At 41.4% G+C, this 7,741-nt stretch overlaps 1 long non-coding RNA gene across 1 annotated transcript; it reads left to right on the forward strand.

Annotated features, from left to right (window-relative positions):
- The first annotated feature begins 337 nt into the window (after window positions 1–337).
- Window positions 338–3,458, forward strand: LOC145952211 (uncharacterized). Its single transcript, XR_014429886.1, has 2 exons — window positions 338–2,186; window positions 3,207–3,458. It is a non-coding gene; the product is annotated as an uncharacterized LOC145952211 (long non-coding RNA).
- The last annotated feature ends 4,283 nt before the right edge of the window (window positions 3,459–7,741 follow it).

Below are 7,741 nucleotides of genomic sequence, written 5' to 3' on the forward strand. Positions count from 1 at the left end.
CCCCCTTCCTTCGTCCAAAAGTGAACCTTATCATTCACATTAAATTTGCAAACACGCTGGAAGTCATACCATCCTTTTGAAAAGAGGCCTTGGTATGGATACCACAGTATATGCCATATAGCCTGAGTCCCGTTTGGGAGAAATACATTCACCCATTGTGGACGATTTCTGAAATATTTGAATACCATATTAGCCGGTATTGCCTACAAAAATAAACGAAAACAAATATGTCAAACCTATACGAGATACAAAAAATAATTCCGGACAAAACAAGAGCAAAGGAAAACAAAAATATGTTAAAGAACAACCAATATTACCAGTGGCTTCCCGGGGGACCTCCTTGCAGCCGTAATAGTAGATGACCATAACAACTGCCTGTCATTCTGTTACATTTGTTGACCAGCAGCCAACATTGTTGACCGATGAGGGGGCAAATTTGGGGGTGTAATTGGAGTAAAACATGCGCAAACAGTAAAAACAAAGTTGCTATCACCCAAATACTGAAAAAAAATCAACTTGGCTTTGTCTAGGGCGTAGCTTTGGACGATTGTTTTTATCCCCTCACCAAATAAAGCAACTTCCTTGTTTCCCTGAAGGCAGACGTTAACCTTAATTTGATACGTATTGCCGAATTGGTCTTCGGCAGTGACGTGGCTAGACAATTCATTTCCCCATTTCTTGAAAAAGAAATTAGGAATTTTCAATGTTTCCTGAAAAAATAAGCCATGAAAACCCTAAATTAGTGGAACTGTTTCGTCGTCTAGTAATGAATAAGACAAATAAAGAAGAAGGAAATTTTTTACCGAATCAGTGCGTAGTGCGAGCTGGAAGTTTGCGTCTTGATAGCCTTGCTTTAGTGGGACTCTGAGAGTCAGATTAGGATTTTAGGGTTGGGGTTGCGCATATAGCACAAGAGCAAAACAAAAGAGACTGGATTAGGGTTTTGAATATGTAAAAACAACAGTTGTGTAAATTAGGAAAAGAAAAAGTAAATAAAAAAATTAGCCAAATAAACAAACGAAGCGAGAATCATAATACCTACGAACGTTCGTTGGCCATGTTCGAACATGGAACAACAGCATGGTTGCAGCACAGGATAAGAGAGACAGATTAGGATTTTAGGGTTGGGGTTGCGCATATAGCAGAAGAGAAGAGCAAAAGAAACTAGGTTAGGGTTTTGATTATGTACGAAGAACAGTTATCAAAATTAGGAAAACAAAAAGAAAAAAAATAGCCAAATAAAGAAACTAACTGAGAATCATACCTACGAACGTTGGTTGGGCATGTGCGAACATGGAACAACTCCATGGTTGCAGCACCGCAGAAGAGAGTCAGATTAGGAATTTTGGGTTGGGGATGCGCAAATAGCAGAAGAGAATTCCAAAAGACACGGTTAGGGTTAGGGTTATCAATATGTAGGAAGAAGAGTTATGTAAATTACGAAAACAAAAAGTTAAAAAAATTATGCATCTGAATTTTGAAGCGACGCCATGTATTCACGAGGATGGGAAGAGACAGTGGGTTCAAAGTTGTCATTATTGCGCATTGGAAAAGAAAGTTGGACCAACTCCCCCCATTATGACTGATCATGTCATCCGTGCAGATGTCATTATACTATTGATGTGTTTAGTGTAACACCCAAATTTTTATTATTATTATTTTTGTTAATGGCATTTTCGTAATTTTAATAAAGTTATAGGGATATTTTGGGTTTCGGAACGGGCCGTTCCAAAAGTGGAACGGGCCGTTCCAAATGTTGAAAATGTGAGGTTTTTGTAGTCCCAGAACGGGCCTGGAACGGGCCGTTCTGGTATGGAGAACTGGCCGTTCCGGAAGGAGAACGAGCCGTTCTGCTGAGATTAAGAACGGGCCGTTCTGGTTTTAGAACGGGCCGTTCTGCTTTTTGGGAACGGGCCGTTCCGATTTTGGAACGGGCCGTTCCAGTTGAGAAATTTGCACAAATTCGAAGGATCCGGAACGGGCCGTTCCGAATTCAATACGGGCCGTTCCGGGTACACCAGTTTGCCTATAAATAGGGCAGGGGGGGTGAAAATTTTTATACAGAGAAGAAGTGAAATCCTAGAGAGAGAAAGAGAAGAGAGAGAGAGAGAAAGAGAGAGAAAAGGAAAAGAAAGAGGGGATCCAGAGGAGGAGGTCCTGCCCAAGTTCCAACTCCGCCTATCCAGGTAAGGGGGGGAGTGAGAACCTCGCTCAGGGGTGTGGGGATAATTGTTGGATAGTTGTTTGTCGGATTGGCCCCCAATCCCTTGCCGTTGTTCTGTCTAAATTTCTATTTACTCTACTTTGCTTTTTGTTGAAGGTGCCGTTGTTCTGTCCGATTTTCTATTTATTCTACTTTGTTTTTGTTGAAAGTGCCGTTGTTCTGTCTGATTTTCTATTTACTCTATTTTGTTCTTTGTTGAAGATGCCGTTGTTCTGTTTGATTTTCTATTTACTTTACTTTGTTCTTTGTTGAAAGTAATAAATGAGTATGAAATTAATGTTAATAATAAATGAGTTTTAATATGAACAAAAATGCTCTCTGTGAATACCTATGCGGACCTTATGAGGAGTATTGATGACATGACCATGTGAAATATGGACAAATGACATGAGACCTAAGAATGAACTATTGAGACAAACTATGATTATGATACTATGACAAATAATGATATGATGTACTAAATGAAATTATGTAATAAGTTAAATGTTGAGTCCATGAGATTATGAATGTATGACATGCATCATATGCATATATTACTCCAGGTATGCCGCTGAGGCCGCATACCCACGACTAACAAGGTGTACTTTATGGTCACCCACGATGTAACATGCTAACAAGGTGTACCTTATGGTCACCCACGACTAACAAGGTGTACCTTAGGGTCACCCACGATGTAACATGCTAACAAGGTGTACCTTAGGGTCACCAGTGATGTAACCAGGTGTACCTTAGGGTCACCAACGATGAATTGTGAATCTTCCGTATGGCGCCACATGCATGCATTTATGAGTTGAGTCCATGACATCATAAGCATGATAAATGAGTATATATATATGATATTGACTATTTATGTATTGTTTACATGTGACTTATATATGTTGTGTGTGTGTGTGCTATCTAGCAGTTATTTCTGCACCTGAAACTGAGTGAGATGTTTCTCACTCCCTTGTTGTTTTTGTATATGTTTTAAATTGTGTTGCAGATGATCAGCATCATGAGGATGTTGGTGATGAGGCTTAAAGGCTTCAATTGGGCATGCTCTGATAGGATGTGACATCGGGGCATAGTTATTTTAGTTTAATATGTTATTGTTTTAATAACTTTAGTTTCTCTTCTTTGTAATTTCTAACGAAGAGATAACGTAGATAAAGTTTATAATTCAAGGAAAATGTATGTTAAGAATTGTAATTTGAACGTTCTTGATAAAAGACCAGAATGAATATCTTTATTTATATTTTATTACATGATTTGGAAAATATAAATTGATTCCTAACCAGGAGGTGTAGACCCCTAAAATTGTCCGGGTCGGAAATAAAGCTTGAAGACTCTCGAAGACTGAAGGAAGATCAGCCAGAAGGACTCCTGGAAGGCCCCAGGAGGGTTCTCTGTAGGTCTAGAGGTCTTAGAATAGCTCAAAATAAGGAAGTGGAGGGAATGAAGCCCAATACGGCCGTACTGAACTTAATACGGCCGTATTGAAGCTTCAATACGGCCGCAGTGAACTCAATACGGCGTATTGAAGTTTCTGAAACTTCAATACGGCCGTACTGAAATCAATACGGCCGTATTGAAGCTTCAATACAGCCGTATTGAACTCAATACGGCCGTATTGAAGTTCAAAAATTTCAATACGGCCGTATTGGTTCTGTAGCCCTGTCGCCACCGGCCCGAACGGGCCTTCGGCATTCGCGAAGACGGTCGGGCTCGCTTTTATTTTAGTTTTGAAAATGTATTGGATTATTAGAACGACTTGTTCTCAAACTGAGACCTTGTCGATCTTATCCAATTTTTTTATTAAAAGTCTCACCAATCCATATTAATCCCAAGCGGGACCCTCCATGGATTAGTGGTTTTCGCAAAAGGAGGGTTCGTGGAGTCGCCACCAATGTTTTACTCAAAACATTGGAAAAAGGGATAAGGCAATTGATTTTATAAATCAACTTTGGCCATTACAACCAGAGTCGGGTAAGGGAGTCGGTTACGCGTGGGGAAGGTGTTAGCACCCCACAGCGCCCCTTTCGGGTTCCCTATGACAGATTATTTCTAAAATAATAGCGTAAAATTACTAAATTACCCCTATTTATTATAAGCGATTATAAATTAACTATCTACATGATGACAGTTTAAATATGCACACAGAAAGCAGTAAAAGGAAGGATTTAAGAAGAAACCTTTTGAAGCGTGCTTTTATATATTGAGTAAAACTGGGAAGCTTTTTGGCGTTTCCTCGCTCTACAAGCTCGCTCGCTCCTTCCTAAAAACTTTTAACTATGGAAATCCGGAGGATTTCCCTTCGACTAGGTTCGAATCTCCAAGCTAAGTGCTCGGAATTCCAGAACTTCGTCGGATCGACTCCCAGAGAGATTTCTAGGGCAGAACACTGCTCAAAAACCCCAGAATACTCAAGGAGGGAGTCAAAACTGAGTGTGAAAGTGTCCAATGACGTCCAATTGACGTCATATTTATAGGGAACAGGCCCAATACGGGCTACAGAACCAATACGGCCGTATTGAAATTTTTGAACTTCAATACGGCCGTATTGAGTTCAATACGGCTGTATTGAAGCTTCAATACGGCCGTATTGATTTCAGTACGGCCGTATTGAAGTTTCAGAAACTTCAATACGCCGTATTGAGTTCACTGCGGCCGTATTGAAGCTTCAATACGGCCGTATTAAGTTCAGTACGGCCGTATTGGGCTTCATTCCCTCCACTTCCTTATTTTGAGCTATTCTAAGACCTCTAGACCTACAGAGAACCCTCCTAGGGCCTTCCAGGAGTCCTTCTGGCTGATCTTCCTTCAGTCTTCGAGAGTCTTCAAGCTTTATTTCCGACCCGGACAATTTTAGGGGTCTACAGCTGCCCCCCCTTTACTTAGTCAAACGGTCTTTTGGTGTACCGGCTGACAAGTAAAGGAGTTGACCCAATTGTCCGGGTGATGTGCCAACCTTCTGACTTGTAGCGTCTTCCGGTGGAAAATTATTGAGTAGCCTCTCCAGGTTGTTGCATACCTCGGCGCTTCTGACAACCTCGGTAGCTAAGTTTAACACCAACGTGCCTCTGACGACGCTGATGGCTGAGTATTGTCTCTCCAGACCTTGAGTATTGTCTCTCCAGACCTTGAGTACTGTCTCTCCAGACCTTGAGTACTGTCTCTCCAGACCTTGAGTACCGTCTCTCCAGACTTTGTTTGAGTACCGTCTCTCCAGACTTTGTTCGAGTATTGTCTCTCCAGACCTTGTTTGAGTACTGTCTCTCCAGACTTTGTTTGAGTACTGTCTCTCCAGACTTTGTTCGAGTACCGTCTCTCCAGACCTTGTTTGAGTACCGTCTCTCCAGACCTTGTTTGAGTACCGTCTCTCCAGACCTTGCCTCTCAAAAATGAGGTAGTTGAGTATAGTTTGTCTCCACAGTCCACAATGCTGCTTCGACGGTTTGTTTTTCTGATTTTGTGCCGCTGAGGGCTGGATAACGCAGGGATCCGTCTAGGGGATGTGCAGTCATTCATAGGTTCTTGTGTCCCAACTTGCATTGCTTAGTTGGTACCCATGGGAATTTTTGACTCCTTGGGGTGTAGACACAGATGCTCTCTCTCTGAGTTGAGCGATGCCTTATGTTTGGCTGACGTCTTTTGACGTTGGTGGAGTATCCCGGTTATCCTTATTCGGGTGACTCTTTTTGATTTTCTGATTTTTACTGCCTCTGTGTAGGCTATTATCCGCTGGGGATTCTGGATGTTGATTTTGTCTCCACAGTCCACGATGCTGCTTCGACGATTATTTTTGATTTTTATGCCACTGAGGGCTGGATAACGCAGGGATCCGTCTAGGGGATGTGCAGTTACTCATAGGTTCTTGTGTCCCAACTTTCCATTGAGTAGTTGGCGCCCATTGAGGAATTTCTATTTCCTTGGGGTGTAGACACGAAGATGCTCTTTCTGAGATGAGCAGTGCCTTATGATTGGCTGACGTCCTTTGGACGTTGGTGGAGTATCCCGGTTATCATTATTCGGGTATCTCTTTTGGGTTTTCTGATTTTTGTCGCCTCTGTGTAGGCTATTATCCGCTAGGGGATTTCGTCATTAGTTGTGATTGGCCTCTTCTGTTAGGCGTATCAGCTTGACGTTCAATGATTGGCTGAAAAGCCGAATTCCGCTTGGGGAATTGTTGTTGATTTTTCCGATTTTTCTCTTCTTTGAAGGAATGCCTCTGTGTAGGCTGTTACCCGCTGGGGGATTTTGTCGTTGATTTTGATTAGCCTCTTCTGTTAGGCATATCATCTTGATGTTCAATGATTGGCTGAAAAGCCAAATTCAGCTTGGGGAATAATTATTGATATTTTTTATTTTCTTCTCCTTTTTGCAGGGATGCCTCTTGAGTAGGCGATTGGGGATTTGGGGATCTTATTGTATCCCAGAGTATTATTTAGGAAGCCTCTACAGGCTTAGCCTCGCTCAGCGCTTTGAGTCGGAGAGCTATCTTCCACTGAGGAAGTGTTAAGTCCTTTGACTTGTATATACTGTTTGGATGATCGCACTTCCATTGGGGATTGCGTCGATCTTGCTTTGATAGCTCTTGCTGGGGATTTTCCCGTGAGCTTGAGCTGAGGTTCCCTCCGGGGAGTATTATTTCTGCGAGCCTCTCCAGGCTCAGTTATTCTGCATACTGTGGAGGATGTGGAGTATTATTTTGGTAAGCCTCTCCAGGCTTAGTTATTCGGTACAAATTGTTTGTTGGATTTTCTATATCCTTGCCTTTTTTATTTTCGGCTTTTTCTGTATTTTGCCTTTTCTTCTGATTTGGCTTTTTCTGTATTTTGTCTTTTTTATGTTTTTGGCTTTTGCTGTACAGAAATTAAAAGTGCTAAAGAAATTAAATTCAGTTATTATGAGAGAGTATTATTTCGGCAAGCCTCTCCAGGCTCAGTTATTCTGAAGGAGTATTATTTCGACAAGCCTCTCCAGGCTCAATTATTCTGTGGGAGTATTGTTTCGGCAAGCCTCTCCAGGCTCAATTATTCTGTACGAGTATTATTTCGGCAAGCCTCTCCAGGCTCAATTATTCTAAGAGAGTATTATTTCGGCGAGCCTCTCCAGGCTCAGTTATTTTGAGAGTATTCTTTCGGCAAGCCTCTCCAGGCTCAGTTATTCTGTATGATGCTGTTGATTTTCTGAATCTTTGCATTTTGCTTGCTGCTGGCATACACAAGCAATTTTCTATTTTTCTATTTTATGCAGTTGCCTCATGATAAGGTCTTTGAATGTGCAACTAATGTGTGTGTGATGCACAAATGCAATACAATTTTTTATTTTTGTTCATTTATTTAGAAAAGTGAGTGGCTCTCCCTATCCTCTTCTTCTTGGAGGACTTTCTGTCATTGACGCGAGGGAGTATTTTTGTGAGCCTTTATGCAGGAGATTATGGATTTTACAGGAACCCCTCCAATTTTCTTTTATTGACCGATTATTAATGGAATTTCGTACAATTTTTATGAAAAACCAATTCAGAGGCATAATCAC

The sequence above is a fragment of the Cajanus cajan genome, chromosome 9 (assembly GCF_000230855.2).
Source record: "Cajanus cajan strain Asha chromosome 9, NIPB_CcT2T_4, whole genome shotgun sequence".
NCBI classification, from domain to species: Eukaryota; Viridiplantae; Streptophyta; class Magnoliopsida; order Fabales; family Fabaceae; genus Cajanus; species Cajanus cajan.